Source organism: Molossus molossus, unplaced genomic scaffold, assembly GCF_014108415.1.
Source record: "Molossus molossus isolate mMolMol1 unplaced genomic scaffold, mMolMol1.p scaffold_m16_p_9, whole genome shotgun sequence".
NCBI classification, from domain to species: domain Eukaryota; kingdom Metazoa; phylum Chordata; class Mammalia; order Chiroptera; family Molossidae; genus Molossus; species Molossus molossus.
Genome location: NW_023425403.1, coordinates 109,192,126 through 109,216,973, shown reverse-complemented (window position 1 = coordinate 109,216,973; position 24,848 = coordinate 109,192,126).

Below are 24,848 nucleotides of genomic sequence, written 5' to 3'. Positions count from 1 at the left end.
CATGCACAATATAAATAATTCATTCAATGAACACTGTTGAGTAATAATAACAATTGGGTGCTCACTATGAACCAAGTTCTTTCTAAGCTGCTTATACACATGATTTTATCTTTACAACATAAGAAAATGCACTTATCTCATCATTTCACAAAGGAAACCAGACACCAGGAGACTTTGCTTGTTTTAGGCAGAATTCTGACTGACCTCTCAGAATCCTGCCTGGGGATAGGCCCCCTTCCTGCTCCTTAAGGTGTACGCACCCCTCCCCCCACAAGAATAGACAAACCCTGTGAATGTCGGTGATAATCACTCCTGTGACTCGGTTCCCAATTAAGTGGTTGAGTTTGAGTTAGTCACAAGGAAGATGATGTGGATGGGCTTGTTCTAATTAAGGGAGCCCTTCAAAGGGCCTGCCCACCTCCTAAGGTGGAGGGATTGGAAGTGTGGGAGCTCCTGGAGGGGCCGAGCGAGGGGACCTCCTGCTGTCTCTAGGAAAGGGGGTGAGTCCCAGAGAGAGTGGGGCCTCAGTCATACAGCTTCAAGGACATGATGTCTTCCGACAGCAGGAGACTTGGTGCAGGGCCCGGAGCCTCCGCTGGTAAGCTCAGCCCTGACGACACAGGATTCGCCCCTAGGCCTGGGAGAAGGACCCGCTGACCAGAAGCCCGGGAAAGTGTTGTGACCACCACCCAGTCCTTTGTCAGGGGCGGGAGAAGCACAGTCCGAGGCTGCTCTTTCCACGCTGCAGCGAGTATATTTTTACTTGAGCTTCTGTTGCCAAGGTCAGGCAATAAATACAAAACCACCCACGCTCCACCTGCCGCGGTGGCCCCTGTGCCAACAGGTCCCCAGGGCCGGGGGGCACACAGGCGACCATGCAGGGGCGGAGGTTTGGGTCGTTGGTGTTTGTTTTTAGTGATGGCTTGCACTCCAGCAGATAGCTCAAAAGCTCCTCTGTTTAGTTTCAAGACCAAAGATGCCTGATTTGTTTGAGGGGTCCTGGGTTCCCACTGAGTGGACTGCTTGCAAGTAGCCGGCGGGCGAAGCCACCTCAACCTTCCTGGTAACAAAGGAATTCGGGGACAGGTCTGCCAAAGGGAGGCTCTTCTCCCCACTAGGAAAAAGAATCCCTACTCTTAATCAACGTCACAGATAAACATTTATTTATCTGATTTGGGGTTGTATTATTATATTTAATATGAGAAAACTGTCATATTATTATGAGGGTGGCATATTAGTTTGCTTCTCAGTTTTCTCAAAAGTGAGACGTGAACTCACAACCTGAAGACTGTGACTCAGTCACACAGAAGACCCCTCCCTCATTCCCCGTGTCTCTCCCGGTGATTTGCACGATCCTTCAGCACCTGGATTTTATAGTTGAAAGAGAATAATAACCTTCTGAGTCAGAGAGTTTATTGTTCAGATCCTAACGCTATTAGACTCCCGACTGCTTTGCAAATATATTTAGCCTCTGCAATTTACTACTCAAGAATATGTTTGAGTGCCTCTGTACCAGGGGCAGATAGAGGCCTGTTCTAGCTGCAGTTTGATATAAAAGATGCAATGTCTCCATTTTGAGGGGGTTCCATTCTGGTGCATGAACACAGCCCCCCCTTGATATCTGCTGGGGACTGCTACCACAGCCCAAGGGTTCCCACCCTGGCTGCTGTGGCTCAGTTGGTTAGAGCATCATTCTGTGCACCAACTGGTCACAAGTTTGATTCCCGGGCAGGGCACATGCCCAGGTTTTGGGTTCAACACCCCAGCTGGGTGTGTATGGGAGGCTACGGACGAATGTTCCTCCCTCACATCAGTATTGTTCTGTCTCTCTCCCTCTCCCTACCTCTCTCAACGGGTGAGGATTAAAAAAAGTCTAAAGACGCTCAAGTCCCTCCATCAGCCCTTCGTATTCACAGACGTGGACTCTACGCATTGGAAGGGCTGACTGTATAGAACGTGGTATATTTTACCAGGTTACAATAAGAACTAAGAAGAAAAGGAAAGTCAACGGAGAGGGATGAAGCGTGGTTTAAGCATCATCTAAGATAAGGCAGTCACAGGATATGGCTCTGAGATAGTGAAACAGACATGAGCAAGTGCAAAGGTCCTGAGGCAGAAGCACACTGTTCTGTTCACACATCAACAAGAAAGCCGGTGCAGTTGAAGCAAATGTCGTGATGAAGACTGATGACGTCACCCGGCTGGTGTGGCTCAGTGGTGGAGCGTTGACCCTGCACCAAGAGGTGTTCAGTTGGATTCCTGGTTGAGGCACATGCCCAGGCTGTGGGCTGATCCCCAGTGGGGGGCGTGCAGGAGGCGGCCAATCGATGTTCTCTCTCATCGATGTTTCTCTCTCTCTCAAATCAGTAAAGAAAAAAATAAAGAAAGAAGACTTCTGTAGTGGTGTAGAAAATAGATGATGATACCTTAGACTAGCATGATAGTGATGAAAGGAGTCACATGTTTTTACATGTTTTGAAAAATGAAGGTGGCAGGTCTGATGAATAAAATGTGGAGCAATAACAATTATTTAGTAAAGTCGTTATGAGAACGAACTGATATAATGTATGCATATATCATATCACAGGTGGTAGACAAATGTTTTCTCTTTCATTACGGTTCTTTATATTATTAAAGTAACTTGACATGTGTCAGAGGGTAGGAGGGGTCAGGGGTGCAAACCAGGTTCTCTGACTTCAGAATTCAAGCTTCTACTGATGCCAGCAGCACCCCAGTGAATCAGAACCCCTCCTCTCTTATAAACCAGAAGTTCAGCACCTTCTGTTTGGGCCCTTGTCCTTCACTCACTATTATGTGCAAAGGGAGAGTCACCACGGAACTGACTGGCTGGGTCTGGAGGAGCCTGGTGTCTGAACCCCATGTCCCTTCCCCGTTTGAGTTCTGCGTTTAGGAGAGACTCCGAAAAACTATAAGCTGATGCATTTCCTACCCTGTGTAGTATCCAGCACTTGTACTTCGACGTCCCAGAAGGTGCTGAGACACAGGATTCCCACGCACTCGGCTGCGCTATAGAACGAGGAGGAGCTACTTCGACGGACGTAAAAAAAGAACAACTTCAGCTCCATAAACACGTCCATGAATGATCCCTTTGGGGGGGGTGGGGGGCAGCATTACCAAGGCAAATAAATAAGAGACATGTTCCCTTGAAATGATGGGTTTCACTTTGTAGGAGAGGTGCATCCAGTTCCATTGAGAAAGAACCTGAGACTCAGAGGGAAGGTCCTTTGTCATTCGTGGTGGGGAACAGGCAGGCCCCCAAGATCTGAATGGATCTGTGGAGCGGTACCAACGATACAAGCCTGCCCCCACGTGGAGAAGTGTTTCAGTCCCTTCGGGAAGGTAGCCAGCGAGTGAACCGGTAACTCCCAGGTGCAAAGAGCCAAGGGAGGGGAAGCTTCTCTTAGTTGCATGAGAAGGCAGGCGGGAACTCCAGCGATGGTCTCTGGGAAAAGACCGTTGCCACAGGGGCAAAGCCTCCGCAACAGAACTCAGTTTGGTTCCACAAAGGAAAATAGTAGGAGAAAATGCCTCAGAGGCATGGGTGTAATAGAACAGGCCACACATGTCCCTGAAGGTCTCAACGAGACAGAGAGCATCTACGCAGAAGTCAGGGGTCTGCCTTGGATGGCCATGTTCCAGGAGGGCCACCCGCTGGCCTTCACAGCCGTTCTTGTCCGAATTAATTATTAACAGGAGCAGAAGCAGCCGTGGCGGAGAGAACAAAGTGGCAGCATTTTCCTGCCTGCGTCACTGTCTGTGTAAGGGTCTGTCTCACCGTGTGACTGTTCTCCTGCCTGACAGGGGCCCCTAGGTTCCTGCAGGATGTTTGCTTATTGATCATTGTCTAACCTGTGGCCCCTTTTACTCCCTCCCCTGACCTCCCATAGAATTTTCTGGTTGCTATTCTGCAGGCTTGAACTGTACCTTAGACTCATTTGGTAGCTTCTGAGCCCTTTTGATGTCTGACTGTCTTGCCTCTGAACCTGCGCGTAGCAGGTACTGCACGAACTTCTGTTTGCTTGTTCTGCTAACAGGCCCCTCATCTGTCTTCTCAGACTTTCACCCACTCGCGAGATTCCGCGCCCAGAGCGATGTGTCCGGTGTCTTATATAACACGCAAATGATTAGTTCGCTCCGTAAATAGACGAATCATAATGTCTATCATTTAACAAGTTGAATGCGTTTAAATTTGGGTAATTACATTCAGATTGAGAGTTCACAGTTAAAATAGACCCTCCCGCTGCCATCACAGAGCTCTTACAGTTTTTATTTAATCCGTGATCTTTTACAGGTTTTAAAACTTTTCATCTGCATACGAAAAAACTGGGCATTCCAATAATTAAGAGCATTTGAAAAAGAAAATGGCCCTTCGCTTGGACAGCATTTCCCAGCCTGCAGGACTCCCCGGACCTGTGTGGTTTCTACTCCAGCCTCACTGACCTCCCACCAGCGGCCTCCTTCACCCACAGGCAAGTCTTTGCTTCCCTGCCAGCCAGCCGGGCAGCCGGGAGAGGCAGGTGCGGCCTGGGTGGTCAGTAGTTCTCTGAGGTGTACAGGGCAGAGGTCGCGCACGCTGACCCAACCTCCTGGCAGCTTACAGATTGAACAGCTAACAGCATAACGAAGGAGGCAGTGGTTTGGAACACAGGGGGCATGTTGGGGCGGGGGGATCCTTGCTATAGCCCACTTGCTTCTCCTGTCCAGTCGTTTCTTTCGAAGGCAGAGGGTTTTTCTCCTGCGTTTCTGTCTTCTTCAGTGTGACCCATCGGATTTCTCAGTGTCCCCCATGCTGGGTTTCTCGGACACGGTTGCAGAGGGAGCCCAGCGAGGTGGGGGACAAGGAGCCCCCCTGCTCAGCGACTGCCACGGAGTAAAGCGATGGTGTTTTTAATGCCTAGTGTGTGCCCTGTGGCTGATACCAAAGAAAAAAACGGAAGAATTATCCAGAGAATTTTGTTGTAAAATCGAAAAGTCATGCTTCAGAAGGGTACAAATTATTGAGATAACTTGTCTTAGATAAGAGAGACAAGTCTTCATCAAAAGGGGCAAATAAAATAAAAAATCGGACCCACAACCTGGGCACGTGCCCTGACCGGGAATCGAACCTGCGACCTCTTGGTGCATGGGTTGACACTCAACCACTGAGCCACAGTGGCCAGACTATATTGGTTCAGTAATACACCGTAGAACTGAGGCAGAACTGAGAATACAAATGAGATCAATACATTCATGTTCTATTATTAAATTCGTTGGGATGACATTGTTTAACAGGATCACATGGCTTTCCAGTGCACAGTTCTATGACACAAGATCTGTATATTGAACTGTGTGCCCACCACCCAAAGTCAAGTCATCTTTCATCACAATCTATTAGGTTTCCTCCACCTCTTCTACCCACCCCCCCTTTTCCTCTGGCAACCACCAAATTGATGTCTATGTCCACAGGTTTCATTTTTATATCCCACATATGAGTAAAATGTCATGGTTCTTAGCTCTTTCTGACCGACTTATTTCACTTAGCGTATCTTCAAGGTCGATCCATGCTGTTGCAAATGGCAGTACTGCATCCTTTCTCATGGCTGAGTTATATTCCACAGTATACACGTACCACATCTTCTTTATTTAATCCTCTACCGAAGGTCACTTGGTTGTCTTCCTGTCTTGGTCACCATGAATAATGGGGCAATGAACGTCAGGATATGTATATCTGCTAACAAATGTTTTCGAGGTTTTGTTTTGTTTTTTTATCCTCACCTGAGGACATTTTTGCATTTATCTTCAGATAGAGAGGGAAGGAGAGAGCAAGGAAGAGAGAGAGAGAAACATCGATGTGAGAGAGACACATCAACTGGTTGCCACACACACGACCTCAACCAGGGTGGGGACAAACTGCAACCGAGGTACGTGCCTTTAGCAGGAACCAAACCCGGGACTCTCTGGTCCATGGGCCGATGCTCTAACCATTGAGCAAAACTGGCCAGGGCTGTTTTTGAGTTTTTTGGGTAGATACCCAGGAACGGGATTGCTGGATCATATGGTAACTCTATTCTTAATTTTCTTGAGGAATCTCCAGACTGTTTTCCACAGTGGTTGGACCAGCTCACATTCCCACCAGCAGTGATGGGGGCTCCCTTTTCTCCCCAATGTCTCCAACACTTGTTATTACTTGTCTTGGTGGTAATAGACATTCTAAGAGGCGGGGATATTATCTCATTGTAGTTTGATTTGCATTTTCCTAATGGCTAGTGAGGTTGAACATCTTTTCATATATCTGTTGGCCATTTTCATGTCTTCCGGGAGAGGTGTCTCTACTGGTCCTCTGCCTATGTTTTAACTGAGTCGTGCGTTTGGTGTTGAGTTTTATGTGTTCTGTATATATTTTGGATATTAAACCTTTGTTGGAGCTACTGTTGGCAAATATCATTTCTCATTTGGTCAGTTGCCTCTTTGTTTAGTTGTTGGTTTCTTTTGCTGTACAGAAACTTTTCAGCTTGATATAGTCCCTTTCATATATTTTTTCCTTTACTTCCCTTGCCTTTGGGGTCAAGTTTATAGACTATTCTTTATGACCAAGGTCCTTAAGTTTATTACCTATCTTTTCATCTATGTAATTTGTTGTTTTAGATCTTAGTTTTAGGTCTTAGATCCACTTTGAGTTAATTTTTTTGTACGTGAGGACTAACTGTAATCTAGTATTATTCTTTTCTTCTGGGTTTCCAATTTTCCCAGCACCATTTAATGAAGAGGCTTTTTTTCCTACTTTGTGTCTTTCTGGCTCCTTTGTCAAAAATTATCTGCCTATATACATGTGGTTTAATATCTGGGCTTTTAATTATGTTCCTTTGATCTGTGTGTGTGTTTGTTTGTTTTGCCAATACATTGTTTTGATTACCATAGCTCTATAGTATAATTTAAATTAGATAGTATAACTCTGACTTCATTCTTTTTTTCCCTCAGAATTGTTTTGGCTATTCAAGGTCTTTTGTGAAACCATACAAATCTGATGGTTTTTATTTTAGTTCTTAAAAAGAAAAAGACATTGGGATTGCATTAAATCTGTATATTGCTTTGTGTAATATGGTCTTTTAATCTATGTTGATTCTTCCAATCCATGAACATGGATTATCTTCCCATTTCTTTGTTGTATCTTTTTTTTTTTTTTTTTTTTTAATCCTCATTCGAGGACATTTTTTCATTTTTTGTTCAGATAGAGCGGGAGGGAGAGAGAGGAAGAGAGAGAGAGAAACATCGATGTGAAAGGGACACATCGAGTGGCTGCCACCCATACGACCCAACCAGGGCCGGGGACAAACTGCAACCGAGGTACATGCCCTTAGCGGGAACCGAACCTGGGTCTCTCTAGACCGCAGGCCGACACTCTAACCACTGAGCCAAACCAGCCAGGGCTGTTGTGTCTTTTTCAACCCCTCTTTTTTTCCCCCATTATTGATTTTAGAGAGAGAGGAAGGGAGAGGGAAAGAGATAGAAATATCGATGAGAGAGAACATCAACTGGCCACCTCCTGCATGCCCCCCATTGGGGATCAGGCCCACAACCTAGACATGTGTCCTAATCAGGAATCAAATCGGTGACCTCTTGGTGCATGGGTCCATGCTCAACCACTGAGCCACACCGACCAGACATTTTCAACCTCTTTTTAATAATGATTTGTAGATTTCAGTATATAGGATTTTTAGTGTTTGTTAAGTTTATTCCTAGGTATTTTATTATTTTGTTTGCAATTGAAAAAGAAGGTGTGTTTTTTTCTTTCTTTTTCTAAAGTTTCGTTGTTAGTATACAGGAAAGCAGTGAAATTTTTGTACATTGATTTTGTATCCTGAAATTTTAGTGCATTTGTTTATTGTTTCTAATGGCTTTTTGCTGTACTCTTTATCGTTTTTATGTCATCTGCAAAAACTAACACTTTTACTCATTCATTCCCAATTTGGATGCCTTTTATTTCATTCTCATGCCTTATTGCTCTGACTAGGACTCCCAGAACTATGTTCAATAAGAGTGGTGAGAGTGGGCATCCTTGTCGTGGTCCTGATTTGAGGAAAAACTTTCAGTTTTTTACCATTGAGTATGTATTGCCTTAGGGTTTGTCATATATGGTCTTTATTATGTTGCGGTGTTTTTCGTCTACAGCCATTTTATTGAGTGTTTAATTATAAATGGATGTTGTATCTTATCAAATGCATTTCCTGCTTCTATGATAAGATCATATAATATTTATCCTTTCTTTTATTAATGTGGTATATTACATTGATTGATTTGCATATATTGAATCATCTTTGTGCTCTGGAATGAATCTTGATTGTGAGGTATTGTTTTTTTAATGTACTATTGTGTTCAGTTTGCTAATATTTTGTTTAAGATTTTTGCATCTGTATTCATTAGCCACATTGGACTGTAGTTTTCTTTTATTGTGTTATCCTTGCAAAATTTTGGTATTAGGGTAATTCTGGCCTCATAAAATGTATTAGGAAGTATTGCCTCTTCTTCAATTTTCTTTTATTTATTTATTTATTTTATTACTTAATTTATTTTTGTCACAGATGTTTCTCATTTTAACCCCATTGACACCGTCCTACAGACCCCCCCCCCACAGTGTTGTCTATATCTATTATAGGTTATGCATATATGCATATAAGTTCTTTAGTTTAGCTCATCCATCCCCTTTGCCTCCTTCCTCTGAGGTCTGTCAGTTACAACCGTATTGTTTTCTGTGTCTCTGGGACTATTTTGTTCATCAGCTATTTTTTGTTCATTATATTCCACAAATAAGTGAGCTCATGTGGTATTTGTTTTTCTCTGACTGGCTTAGTTCACTCAGCATAATACTCTCCAGGTTTCCTTATGTCTTCTCAAAGGATAAGAGATCTTCATTTCTTACAGCTGCATAGTACTCCATTGTGTACATGTACCATGGATTTTTTTTATCCACTCATTTATTGATGGACACTTGGGCTGTTTCCAGATCTTAGTTATTGTAAATAGTGCTGCTATGAACATAGAGGTTCATAGATTCTTTCTGATTGGTGTTTCAGGCTTCTTAGGGTATATTCCTAGAAGTGGGATCACTGGGTCAAATGGCAGTTCAATTTTTAATTTTTTGAGAAAACACCATATTGTTTTCCCTAGTGGTTGCACCAGTCTGCATTCCCACCAGCAGTGCACTAGAGTCCCCTGTTCTCCACACCCTCACCAGCCCTTGTTTGATGATTTGTTGATGGCACCCATTCTGACAGGTATGAGGTGATACCTTATAGATGTTTTAATTTGCATTTCTCTGATGGTTAGTGACATTGAGCATTTTTTCATATATCTCTTGGCCATTTGTATGTCCTGCTTGGAGAGATGTCTATTTAGGTCCTCTGCCCATCTTAATTAAATTATGTCTTTTTTTCTTGAGTTGTATGAGTATTCTACATATTTTGGAAAGTAGCCCCTTATCTGATGTATTGTTGGCAATTATTCTCTCTCATATAGTGGATTTCTGTTCCATTTTGATATTTTGTTTTCTACTGTGCAGATTTTTAGTTTGATGTAGTCCCATGTATTAATTTTTTCTTTGTTTCTCTTGCTGTAAGCATTGTATCAGTGAAAATTCTGCTGTGTGTGATGTCTGAGATTTTTTTTTTATCCTCACCAGAGGATATTTTTCCATTTATCTTCAGATATAGTGGGAGGGAGAGCAGGAGGAAGAGAGGGAGAGAGAGAGAGAGAAACATCAATGTAACAAAGACACATCGGTTGGTTGTCTCCCACATGACCCCATCCAGGGCTGGGAATGAACAGCAACCAATGTAAGTGCCCTTGGCCAGAATCAAACCCAGGACTCTTTGGGCCACGGACCAATGCTCTAACCATTGCACCAAACTGGTTAAGGCAAATTATTATTATTATTTAATCCTCACCCGAGAATATTTTTCTATTTTTCATCAGGTAGAGTGGGAGGGAGAAAGAGAGAAACATCAGCGTGAGAGGGACACAGCGACTGGTTGCCTCCCACATGACCCCAATCAGGGCCTGGGTTGAACCGCAACCGTGGTATGTGCCCTTGGCTGGAATCTAGCCCATGACTCATTGGTCCATGTGCCCACGCTCTACCACTGAGCCCAACTGGCCAGGGCTGATGTCTGAGATTTTGCTGCCTACATTTTCTTCTGACTTTTATGGATTCATGAGTCACATTTAAGTTTTTTATCCATTTTGTGCTTATTCTTGTGTATGGTGTAATTTGGTGGTCTAGTTTCATTTTTTTTGCACATAGCCATCCAATTTTCCTAATGCCATTTATTAAAGAAGGTGTCTTTACTCTACTGTATGCTCTTGCCACCTTTGTCAAATATTAATTGAGCATAATGTCTTGAGTCAATTTCTGGGTTCTCTGTTCTGTTCCATTGTTCTATATGACTGTTCTTGTGCCAGTACCAGGTTGTTTGGATTACAATAGCTTTGTAGTATAACCTGATGTCTGGAATTTTTATCCCTCCAACTTTGTTCTTTTTCAAGATTACTGTAGCTACTCAGGTCTTCTATATACACTTTTGAAGTATTTGCTCTAGATCTGTGAACTATGCTGTTGGTATTTTAATAGGGATTGCATTGAATCTATAGATTACTTTGGACAGTATGATTATTTTAAAGATGTTAATTCTTCAATTCATGAACAATGTATATATGCTTCCACTTTTTTTAATATCTTCCTCTATTTCTTTTTTCTATGTCCTTCAATTTTCTGAGAACAGGTCCTTTACATTTTTGGTTAAGTTTATTCCTAGGTATCTTAATTTTTTTTCTGCATTTATAAATAAGACTTTTTTTAGTTTCTCTTTCTGTGAGTTCATCATTGGTGTATAAGAATGCTGTCAATTTCTGGATTGTAATTTTGTATCCTGCTACTTTGCCAAATTCATTTATTAAATCTAGTAGTTTTTTTTTGGAGTCTTTAGGGTTTTCTATGTACAATGTCATGTCATCTGCAAATTATGACAGCTTCACTCCCTCCTTTCCAATATGGATCCCTCTTATTTTTTCTTCTTGTCTAATTGTTACAGCTAAGACTTCCAGTACTATGTTAAATAAGAGTGTTGAAAGTGGGCATCCCTCTCTTGTGTGTGTTCTTAAGAAAATGCTTTTAGTTTTTTCCTATTGACTATGATGTTGGCTGTAGGTTTTTCTTTTATGGCCTATGTTATGTCAAGATATGATTTTTATGTTGAGATATGATTCCTCTATTCCCACATTGCTGAGAGTTTTTATCAGAAATGGGGGCTGGATTTTGCTGAATGTTTTTTCAGTGTCTATTGATATGATCATTTGGTTGCTATATTTTATTTTGTTTATGTGATGTATCATACTTATTGATTTGGAAATATTTTACCAGCCTTGCATCCCTGGGATGAATCTGACTTGGTCATAATGAATAATTTTTTAATGTATTGTTGGATCCAATTGGCTAATATCGGATCCTCCTACAGGACTTCCTGATTCTTGTCCAGTTTAAAGGCTGTCATTAATTTTAATATTGACTAGCCAAAAAACAAACAAACAAACAAAAAAAACCACAAGAGTTATTTTTTGTTTTGTTTTGGTGTGTTTATATTTATTTTGTTTTATTGTAGGTTATCTTCTGTAGAGCATATGGGTCTTGGGCTCCAGAGTACAATTAGAGTAGACCCAGGCTCTGCCATTTTGACAACTTGCTGGGACCACCCAGCTGTAGTCTTCTCCAGAGTAGAGTTCTGCATCCACCCACCCTGGAAACTACATCTCCCAGCAGGCTAAATACCAGTGCTGATGCACTTCCTCCCAAAGTCCTCCACAAAGGGAAGCAGCCCAGTGAGCTCAGGGCCAATTCGACCATTCTTTGTCATCACCACATTTTCTTAATAACAGAAACAAGACAGGGATGTCCACTTCTACTACTCTTATTCAGCATAATACTGGAAGTCCTAGCCATAGCGATCAGACCAGAAAAAAGAAATAAAAGGCATCCAAATTAGAAAAGAAAAAGTAAAATTGTCACAATTCACAGATGACATGATATTGTACATAGAAAACCCTAAATACTCCTCCACAAAACTGTTAGATTTAATAAGTAAATTTGGCAAAGCAGCAGAATACAAAAGTAACATTCAGAAATCAATGGCATTTTTATATACCAATAATTAACTCTCAGAAAGAGAAACTAAAAAAAAATCTCATTTACCATTGCACCAAAATAAAATAAGATGCCTAGGAATAAAGTTAACCATGGAGGTAAAAGACATATACTCAGAAAAACATGGGACATTGGAAAAAAAAAATAGAGAAAGATACAAGCAAGTGGAAGTATATACTGTGTTCACATACTAAAAAAATTAACATTATTAAAATGTCCATACTACCCAAAGACATCTATAGGTTCAATGCAATTTTTTTTTTTTTTTAATCCTCACCCGAGGATATTTTTCCATTTATTGTACAGATAGAGTGGAAGGGAGAGAGAGGAAGGGAGAGAGAGAGAGAAACATCGACGTGAAGGGACACATCGAGTGGCTGCCACCCGCATGACCAACCAGGGCCGGGGACAAACTGCAACCGAAGTACGTGCCCTTAGTGGGAACCGAACCTGGGTCTCTCCGGACCGCAGGCCAATGCTCTAACCACTGAGCAAAACTGGCCAGGGCTCAATGCAATTTTTTTTATTAAAATATCATCAGCATATTTCACAGATCTAGAACAAATATTCCAAATATGTATATGGAACCAAAAAGAACCTGAATATCTGCAATAATCTTGAGAAAGAAGAGAAAAGTTGGAGGGATCACAATATCAAATATGAAATATACTACAAAGCCATTGCAATCAAAACAGTCTTATAATGGCTCAAGAACAGGCATATAGATCAACAGAATAGAACAAAGACCCCAGAAATAGACCCACACTATTATGTTCAATTAACTTTTGCCAAAAAATTCCTATTTCTTTCCATATTGACCCTTGGGCATAGACTACCAAAAAGGCTTATCTAGAGTTTGTAAATGCTAACATTCTTTTCCTGAAATATTCTAAGTCTCTGGTGAAGGCTCTTAGTTCAGCCTTTTGTGCTGAGGTTCCTACAGCAAGGTCCTGGGCCTCTATTACCCTGTTTGTGGTAACCACCACACACCTGGCTTATCACTGACCATTCCCCATGAAGTTACTCCCATGTGTATATAATTACCAGTTAATTTCTATCAGTGGTTGATCCAATAAATCCAGTTTTCTAAAATAATCTTTGTCAATCATTTCTAAATAACTGTACTGAAGGTCTGAGCCTTCCTCCTAGTCTAGGAATAGAATAGTCTGACTTAAGGTAGTCGTCCTTTGTAAGCTAACATTTCAGTTTTCTAATAAAATGACCTAATATTTTTCATGCACTCTGCCGTCAGCCAATATGCTCCTTTTTGTTGTAATACGGTTAAGAGCTGGTGTGGTACAAATAACATAGGAGGTTGTTCCAGACTGAATGTCTCTGCTTCCTAAGTTGTCACAGGTAGCTGCCATTACATGAAGACACAGTGGCCATCCTTCTGCTGTGTGATCTAGTTTTTTGCGAGATAGGCTATGGGTCAAGTGGTATTTCCCAGGGTCTAGGTTAGTACCCCAAGTCCAATCCCTTGTCTTTCATGAATGTATAATTTGAAAGGTTTCTATAAATTGGACAATCCTACTGTGGGGACTGAAACTAGTTTTTTCTTCAAGATGTCAAATGCAATCTGACAGTATCTTGTCCATTCAAGGAGTTCAGAATCTCCTTTTTCTTTCTTTCTTTTTTTTTTTTTTTGTTTAATCCTCACCCGAGGACATTTTTCCATTTTTTATTCAGATAGAGCGGGAAGGAGAGAGAGGAAGAGAGAGAGAGAGAAACATCGATGTGAAGGGACACATCGAGTGGCTGCCACCCGCACGACCAACCAGGGCCGGGGACAAACTGCAACTGAGTTACGTGCCCTTAGCGGGAACCGAAACCAGGTCTCTCTGTACCGCAGGCCGATGCTCCAACCGCTGAGCCAAACCGGCCAGGGCCAGAGTCTCCTTTTTCTAAAAAAGAACTATAACTAGAGGGGCAATGTTTGGAATCCAAATTCAGCAAAACCCAGTGATCCCTAAGGATTCACAAAGCTGCACCTGATTCTCTGAAATTTTCATTTAGTGATGACTTGTTTTTGACCAGCCATCAGGGATAAGCACTGTGGCTAGTGTCTATCAAGCTCTTAGTGCCTTGTTTCAGTTGGAGTCTCAGGCACACCACCTCCTCTGTGCAAATCTGGGCAGTGTGAGGCAATGATTTATATTTTCTTTTTTGCCAAATGATTCAGGACTTTGATGGTGTTGATCCGTCTTCGTAAGTATTGCTAGTCATTAGTAAACCATCTACATTTTGGAGAAGAAATTCCAATTATAATTGAATATCCCTTAAATATTTTACTAATATTTCTCCAAATATGGTCAGGCAAATGTTCTGAAATCCTTGTGGCAACACAGTCTAACAGTATTTGAGCATGGCTTTAGTTTCTGGATCCTGCCATTCAAAGGCAAATAGAAGTGGGCCTTTCATTTACTGGGACACACACACACACAAAAAAAACCACCCTGTGAAACATTCCAAGCCTATGAATGGAAGCAATTGCTGTTCCTGGGCACTATGGTCAACAAAGTAAATGGTGGGCATCATAGGTTGAATGTCCTGGACAGTGTCATTTGTGGCCCTAAGATTCTGTACACATTAATATTCATAAGACTGAGGCTTTTTGACTAGAAAAATGGGGGTGTTGTAGGGAGACTGGCATGGCCAAATAAATTCTGATTTAAAGTGTTTTTGCAATACTGGTTTCATGCTCTCTAAGCTCCCTTTTTCAGGGGGTATTGTTTCTTGCATGAGATCCATGCTTCTTCTTTTAGGTTAATTTTTGTGGGTTGGATGTTAACCACCCTACCTGACATTCCATGAGCACAAATAGCTTGCAGATTTTGGGTGGGAAGGGTTCACATCTAGGTCCTTCTGGGAAAGTCAGGAGCACCTGGAGCTAGAGAGCATGCTCCAACATGACTTCTACAAATAATCATTGTTTCTCAAGGGAAAAAGTTACTTGTGAATGCAATGTACAAAGTAAATCTCAGCCCATCAATGGAATGGGGCAGTTTGGCATGTAGAGAAAATGATGTGTAAGTTTTTTATCCCCAAGCTGACATGCTAGAGATGGACAAACACCTGTTTTTGTAATTGTTCAGTCACTCTAGTGACAGACATGGCAGCTGAAATTTTCTTGGTTATTGTTGTCTTGAGCACTGAGTATGGAACTCTTCTATCTGTGAGGAAGACGGTAGCTAGTCCCACTGTTACTTGTACCCGTGGCTTTTGTGGGAAAATAGCAATAGGTCAGGAGGTGCCTAGGAGAGCCCCTCAGTCCCCATAGCTGTCATTCCTTCCTAACGTTTATCAGCGATAGTTTCTATCGTATGTATGTATGTATGTATGTATGTATTTATAGTTCTGGCTACTACTTTATTCAATGGCCTTCCTCTTTGTCTTTTCCTTTGGGTCTTGCTTTTCCTATCGGTTTCTCCATACTGCTTCTTAAAAAAAAAAATGGTGGTCTACTTTAATTTTCTTGTTTTCAGGGTATGATAAACTTTCAAGTCTATGTCCACCAGCTGGGAAGGATTTATTCCCAATGCCCCATCTAAATGTTGGAGTTTCCTTCTGATATCTGGGGCCTTTTTCCCAGTAAAATTCTTGTTTACCATCTGGACATTTTCAGTGGCCAGGGTCAGCATCAGTGGACTCTCGATAGGCCTGATAGGTCCTTTCTAAAAGTTCAGGGTGATCTTCATTTTTTTCTTGCTGAATAGCACACATCATATTCAGGATCTTTCGTAAGTCCTTCCAATATGCATCCTTTGCAATGTTCTAGGGAAGCCAGGTCCCTGCCATTTATGTCCAAGAGGGTCTCTATCAAAGGATTCATCCAAGCAGAAATGAAGAAAACGTAGCAGAAATAAAGAACACACTGAAAGAAATAAACAGCAGATTAGAAGAAGCTGAGGATCAGATCAGTGAACTAAAAGACAGGGTAGAAAAAAATCACCCAATCAAAGAACCAAGAAGTAAAACCAATTCAAAAACAGGAAGACAGTTTAAGAGAATGGTGGAACAATATGAAACATAATATTCACATCATAGGAGTGCCAGAAGAAGAAAATGGCCAAGGATTAGAGAATATTTGAAGAAATGGTGACAGAAAACTTCCTTAACTTGGTGAAATAAAAAGGTATATAAACTCAAAAAGCACAGAGAACCCCAAGTAAGAAAACTCCAGAGAGGCCCTAACCATGGCACATAATAATTAAAATGTCAAAAATTAAAGACAAAGAGAGAATCCTAAAGTCAGCAAGAGAAAAGCAACAGGTTACCTACAACAGAATCCCCATAAGGCTCTCAGATGATGTCTAAACAGAAACATTACAGGCCAGAAGGGAATGGCATGAAATAATTAAGGTAATGAAAAACAAGGATCTGAATTTAAGACTATGCTATTCAGTAAGGCTATCATTCAAAATAGAAGGTGAAATAAAGAGCTTCCTAGACAAAAAACGAAACAATACAAAACAAAAAAATGGTTAAGGGAATATATTAGCACCAAACCAGCACACCAAAATATGTTAAAAGGACTGTTGTAATAAGCAGAAGAAATAGGAAGAGAAATATAACCATAATAAATAAAAATGCCAATAAATAAATACATATCAATAACAACTTTAAATGTAAATAGATTACATGCTACAATCAAAACACACAGAATAGCAGAATGGATAAGAAAGCATAACTCATATATATGTTGTTTACAAGGTACCCACCTCACAACAAAAAACTCACATAGGTTGAAAGTGAAGGGATGAAAAAAAATCTTCCAAGCAAACAGAAAGGAAAAAGAAGCTGGGGTAGCAATATTCATATCTCATAAAATAGACTTCAAAATGAAGGCTATAACTAGGGACAAAAAAGGCCACCACATAACATTGAAGGGACCTATCCAACAGGAGTATATAATCTTGATAAACATATATGCACCCAATATAGAGCACCAAAATACATTAAAAACTTCTGGAGGACTTAAAAGGAGAAATCAGTAGAAAAACAATCATAGCAGTGGACTATAACACTCTGCTGACATCACTGGTTAAATCCTCTAGAGAAAAAATTAACCAGGAAACAGATTTTAAGTAATGCACTAGATTATACTGATTTAATAGATATCTACAGAGAATTACACTCCAAAACTGCAGAATACACATTCTTCTCAAGTGCACATGGGACATTCTCAAAGACAGACTACATGTTAGGCCACAAACTAAGTCTCTATAAGTTCAAGATAACTGAAATCATATCAAGCATCTTTTCAGATCACAATAGCATAAAACTAGAAATCGATTACAACAAAGACATTCAAACACATGGAAGCTAAATAGAAAGTTATTAAACAATAAATGGTTAAACAGTAGATTAGGAATGAAATTGAAAACTTCCTGGAAACCAATGAAAATGAACACATAACAACACAAAATCTATGGGATGCAGCGAAAGCAGTTCTGAGAGGAAAGTTCACAGCACTACAGTGCTATGAAGAAAGAAGAAAGGAGAAAAGGTCCTAATTGACTCTCTAACCCTACAACTTAAAGAACTAGACAGAAAACAAGAAGAAAAATTTACAGCAAGTAGAAGGAAAGAAATAGTAGAAGTCAGAGTAAAAATAAATGACATAGAGACTAAAAATAAAAAAGTTAAAAGATCAATGAAACAGCTTATTCTTTGAAAAGATAAACTAAGTTGATGGACCCTTAGGCAGACTCACCAAGAAACAAAGAGGTCCCAAATAAACAAAATCAGAAACAAAAGAGAAGAGGTAACAACTGACACCATAGAAATACAAAGGATCCTTTAAAAATACTATGAACAATCACACGCCAACAAATTGGACAATCAAGATGAAATGAACAAATTTCTAGAATCATATGGTCTTCCAAAACTGAACCAGAACGAAATAAAAAACTTGAACAGACCAATAACAACTAAGACATTGAAGATGGAATCAAGAATCCCCCAGCAAACAAAAACCCGGAGCAGTTTTACTGAACATTCAAAGAAGAACTAACACCTATTCTCTTCAAACTATCACAAAAATTCAAGAAGAAAGACTTTCAAACTCGTTTTATGAGATCAGCATAATTTTAATTTCAAAACCAGATAAAAACACTAAAAAGAAAGAAAACTACAGGCCAATATCTTTGAAAAACATAGATGCCAAAATCCTTAACAAAATATTAGCAACTCAGATCGAGCAATACATTAAAAAGAATATTCACCATGACCAAGTAGGATTCATCCCAGGGGTGCAAGGCTGGTACAATAGTCACAAATCAATAAATGTGATACACCACATAAACAAAATGAAAGATAAGAACCATATGATCATATCAATAGATGCTGAAAAAGCATTCAACAGAATTCAGCACCCATTTCTGATAAAAATGCTCAGGAATGTGGAAATAGAATGACCATATCTTGACATAATAAAGGCCATATATGAAAAACCTACAGCCAACATCATACTCAATGGGCAAAAAATGAAAGCATTCCCCTTAAGAACAGGAACAAGACGGGGATGCCCACTTTCTCCACTCTTATTTAACATAGTACTGGAAGTCTCAGCCACAGCAATTAGACATAAAGATTAAATAAAAAGCATCTAAATTGGACAGGAGGAGTTGAAACTGTCATTATTTGTAAAAGACATAATATTTGTACATGGAAAACTCTAAAGAATCCATAAAAAATCTACTAGATTTAACAAACCAATTTAGCAAAGTAGCAATATACAAAATTAACATCAAGAAATTGAAGGCATTCTTATACACCAATAATAAACTCAGTGAAAGAGAAACTAAAAAGACAATATTCTTTACCATTGGGGCAAAAACATTAAGACACCTAGGAATACACTTAACCAAAGAAGTAAAAGACCTATTTGCAGAAAACTATAAGACATTGGACAAAGTAATAGAGGAAGATATAAAAGAGTGGAAGCATATACTTTGTTCATGGATTGGAAAAATTAACATCATTAAAGTGTCCATACTACCCCAAACCATCTATAGATTCAATGGAATCCATATTAAAATACCAATGACATATTTCACAGAACTAGAAAAATACTTCAAAAATTTATATATAACCAAAAAACAAAACAAAACAAAAAAAAACCTTGTATAGACACAGCAATCTTGAAAAGAAGAACAAAGTAGGAGGGATTACAATACCGGATATCAGGTTATACTACAAAGCCACTGCAATCAAAACAGCCTGGTACTGGTGCAATAGTACCAGGCATATAGATCAATGGAACAAAACAGAGAACCCAGAAATTGACCCAAGACATTATGTCAATTAACATTTGACATAGGTGGCAAGAGCATACAATGGAGTATAGACAGCCTCTTTAATAAATGGTGTTGGGAAAATTGGACAGCTACATGCAATAACATGAAACTAGACCATCAACTTACACCATACACAAGAATAAACTCAAAATGAATAAAAGACTTAAATGTGACTCATGAATTTATAAAAATCCTAGAGGAAAATGTGGGCAACAAAATTTCAGACATCACACGCAGCAGAATTTTTACTGATACAACACCTAAGGCAAGAAAAACAAAACAAAAATGAACACATGGGACTACATCAAACTAAAAAGCTTCTGCACAGCAAAAGAAACAACCATCAAAATTAAAAGGCAACCCACTGTATGGCAGAGCATCATTGCCAATGATACATCAGATAAGGGGTTAATTTCCAATATATATAGAGTACTCATACAACTCAACAATAGGAAGACAAAGAATCCAGTAAAAATTGGGCAGAGGACCTAAACAGACACCTCTCCAAACAGGACATACAAATGGCCAAGAGACATATGAAGAAATGCTCAACATCACTAATCATCAGAGAGATACAAATTAATACTACAATGAGGCATCACCTCACACCTGTCAGAATGGCCGCCATCAACAAATCATCAAACAACAAGTGCTGGCGAGGGTGTGGAGAAAAGAGGACTCTAGTACACTGCTGGTGGGAATGCAGACTGGTGCAGCCACTGTGGAAAACAATATGGTGTTTCTTCAAAACATTACCAACTAAACTGTCATTTGATCCAGTGATCCCACTTCTAGGAATATACCCTAAGAAGCCTGAAACACCAATCAGACAGAATATATGTACCCCCATGTTCATAGCAGCACTATTTACAATCTCTATGATCTAGAAACAGCCCAAGTGCCCATCAGTAGATGAGTGGATAAAAAAGCTGTGGTACATGTACACAATGGAGTACTATGCAGCTGTAAGAAAGAAAGATCTCTTATCCTTTGAGATGACATGGAGAAGAAACCTGGAGAGCATTTTGCTAAGCAAAATGAGCCAATCAGAGAAAGACAAATACCACATGAGCTCACTTATTTGTGTAATATAATGAACAAAATGAGCTGATGAACAAAGTAGACCCAGAGACATAGAAAAGAGTATAGTTCAGACTGATAAATCTCAGAGAAGGGGAGCTGGGGGCGGGGGGGGGGGGGGAGGGATGAGATAAACCAAAGAACTTCTATGCATGTGTGTATAACCAGTAGATGTAGGCAACAATGCTTGGTGGGGGAGGGAGTTCAGAGAAGGGAGGTGGGTGTCTGGGGGGGAATAATGAGAAACACCTATAACAAAAATAAATTAATAAAAAAATTTTAAAAAATTAAATAAAATGCTACCAGTCCTGAAAAAAATATATACTATCAATGTGACCATGCAATTGAATTGCTAGTTATTTTCAAATAAATCAATAAATATATTTTTAAATTAAAAAAATATCTATCCTTTCCCTAACTGTTTTTTCTACTGATAAAGTCTTGCTCTTGTTTTAATTTCCGGCTCAATCACTCTGTCCTCCCCGTACTGAATGAGGCCTGCGGCTCTGTCCTCTGAGCTCCCTCAGCTTTTCCCACAAACTCGCTGCCACCCGCCCTCCTCATATGATCAGGTTTTACTCCCAGAGGGTCACTAGACTCTTAGATCGTTGACAGCAGATGTTTACTTACTGTGTTTTCTTCGGTGGCTAGCTCACCGCCTAATACTGTAAACTAGGTCCTCAAAGAATCATCGTAATGATCAGATCAACTCAAGATGCTAACTGAAGGTTGAGCCACATACAAAAGAAAGCAAAAAACAAAACAACTTTATTGTTTTAGTATTTGTCTAGACCCTGGAAATAAAATGCTAATTATCTATAAAATATTGTAGAAACTCAGAAAAACAAATACATGAATGTTTCCCTATTAGCACACAACGACGTACCGAGATCTTTCTTGTATAGAGACACTGTTAAGTGCTGCGAGGAAACTAGAAGAATAACAGATGATTATTGCATCTTTAAATCTGCAATAAGGTTAGCAAGAAAAAAATAAAATAAAACAGTAAATACTCTTTAATTAAGGGAGGAAAGTAAGGGGTTTAGCAAAAACGAGAGATGGAAAACTCATAAAAGCCTGAGCTAGCGTCAGCAAGTATAACTCTCTTGAGGAAGTGAGACTAGTTTTCATTTCCAAGAGACAGAGCAAGTAAAGACGGGAGGAAAACCAGATGGTTTTCTAGACTGGAGAAGTCCGAGGGAAAACAGTGGGTGGTTGCTGTGCTGGGGAACTGCCGAAACGGATCACATGCTAGGGAGCCATCAGAAATAATCAGAGATCTGTAGGCGGGCCCGGATTTGATGAGGCCATTAAAGTTATTAACGACTAACTGAAGTTTGAGGTTTTTATAGTGATTGAAGCAAATGTTAGATTGATGGAAAGAAAAAAAAAAAACACATTGTGCCAATGAATGGTTGACCATTATAGTTTTCAGTGCAACAGCTGCTACCAAAATTACAGTAATTCAACTAAAAAAAAAAAAAATAGACACTGCTGTTCTGAAATAGCTGGGACTATTTGGAACCCTGCAGCATGAGTTGATGCTGTGTAGTTTCGCTGAGAACCCGGTGGGGTGCTGATTCTCTCATTTTGTTGTAAGGACTTACTCTGTGGACTGAGAATTCAAACTGAGCAGCTATTTTGCAGCCAGACTTGGGGTGTGCGTTGTATAAAAGCTGCAGAAGCCTTTAAAAAAATATATGAAAACTCTCTCCTGCTACCTAACTATTAATGTTAACTAACATGATATGCAGCAATATTCATTGCTTACGTTACTTTTCTAGATAGTAAATCTTATTTATTAAGGAAGGACTTCCAATCAAGATGGAACACAGAGCTCACCTCCTTCCACAGTCACATCAAAATTACAATGAAACTACAGAACCATCCTTCAGAACCACCTAAAAGCAAGCTAAATGGAAGTCCTGCAGCTACAAAATTAAAGAAGCAGCCACCTCGAGGCTGGTGGGAGGGGTGGAGACATGGACGGCTGGCCGCCCACCCACCTGTGGCAGATACAAATCAGGAGCGACCCCTCAGCTCTGAGGGTCCCGCCTGAGGAACAAGGGTCCCAGCCCCACAGCAGGTCCTCCAGCTCAGGGCTCCAGTGCCAGGAAGAGAATCCCATAACTTCTGGCTGCGAAACCAGCAGGAATGGACGCTGAGGGCTGCTGTCCCGGCTGGAGACCCAGGCAGCCTCTCTGACACTCCCTCTGGGCGCCAGCACGGCCGAGGCAGCTTTAGGGGCATCTGAGACTTGCGGGGAAGAACTGAGTTGTTTGGCACCCGGGTGAGAGCTGGAGAGGCAGCTCTCCCCCCAAACAGAGATGCTAGTGGAAGCCACTGTTTACTTAGTAAGCTCTTCCCCCATGGGGCCAGCAGACCAGCACCAAATCCGGGACTGCAGCCATCTGGCTCAAGGTGTGGGCCCCGCCCTGGTGATTTCCTGACGCCCTGCCTCTCCCAACTTTCGGGCCCACCCAAGCTGTTTCCAGTGGCTATACCTTAGGAACAGCCTGTTTGGGCTCATGCTTCAGATTTTTCTAAAATACCTCAACCAAGCAGCATCTGGTCTCAGCAAGCTGCATGGCCCTTGGTAAGTGTCCCCAGGCCCAGCACTAGCAGCGGCCAGCCTTGGTTCACAGCATGTCCTAGCCTGGGCACCTCCAAACCCAGCACGAAAAGCAGCCGTCCGCAGAGAGCTTTGTAGCTTACGTCTGGTGGCCCAGGTAGAACGCACGCAGTGGATGACCTTGGCTTGAGCCTCCCAGAAGGCCCCAGAGCCGGCACACCCAGTGGACAGCTTCAGACCACATCGAAGCACCACTACGCAACCACCTCCACGAGTGACACACTCAGTGGTGAGCTAACTGGGCACCAGAGCCCTGCTGAAGTCAGTCTTGCTCTGTGTGGCCGGCCCTGCACGGCTGATCCTCCAGGATGGTCCGAGGTTGGGGGTCAGTGGGCACAGCCAGTCCTTGCAGCTGATCAGCCTGAGTAAATCCCTCCCACTGATGTGCCAACAACAATCAAGTCTCCATTAGGAGAGAAGGGCATACAGCCCACCTGAGGGGCACACCTCAACTGTCCAGCTGGGTTGATCAGGGGGACTGTGCCACTGGACCTTAAAGGCCACCGAGGCCACCCTAGGAAGCCTAGGAGACTCGGGAAACTCTTCCCAATACATAGAAACAAACAGACTCATAGATACATATTTGCAAACAAGGGGTTAATATTGAAAATACAAAAAGAATTCACACAACTCAGCCACAGAACAAACAGTTGAATTGAAAAAAATGGGCAGATGACCTAAACAGACACTTCTTTCAAGAAGACAGACAAATGGTCAAGAAACATATGAAAAGATGCTCATCTTCTCCAGCTATGAAAGAAAATGCAAGCCTCACCACAATTAGATACCAGCTCACATCTTTTTGTTTTATTTTATTTTATTTTTTTAATTTTATTTTTGTTACAGATGTATCTCCTTTTTCATCCCATTGACACCCTCCTCCCCATCCCTCCTGCCCCTTCCGCGGTTTTGTTGTCCATGTCCATTGGTCATGCATACATGCATTTAAGCTCTGTGGTTTATCTCTTCCCACCCCCCAACACCCCCTCTTCTGAGGGTTGTCAGTCTGTACGCTACTTCCGTGTTTCTGGGTCTACCCTATTCCTCAGACTGTTATGTTCATTATATTCCCTATATAAAGAAGATCATGTGGTATTTGTCGTTTTCTATTTGGCTTATTTTACTTAGGATAATACTTTCCAGGTCCCTCCATGTCATCTCAAATGATAACAGATCTTTCTTTCTTACAGCTGCATAGTACTCCATTGTGTATATGTACCACAGCTTTTTTATCCATTCGTCTACTGATGGACACTTGGGCTGTTTCCAGATCTTAGCTATTGTAAATAGTGCTGCTATGAACATGGGGGTACATATATTCTTTCTGATTGGTGTTTCAGGCTTCTTGGGGTGTATTCCTAGAATTGGGATCACTGGCAAATGAAAGTTCGATTTTTAATTTTTGAGGTAACACCATATTGTTTTTCATAGTGGCTACACCAGTCTGCATTCCCACCAGCAGTGCACTAGAGTCCCCTTTTCTCCACACCCTCGCCGACACTTGTGGTTTGAGGATGGCAGCCATTCTGACAGGTGTGAGGTGATACCTCACTGTTGTTTTAATTTGCATCTCTCTGATGATTAGTGATGTTGAGCATTTCTTCATATGTCTCCTGGCCATTTGTATGTCCTGTTTAGAGAGGTG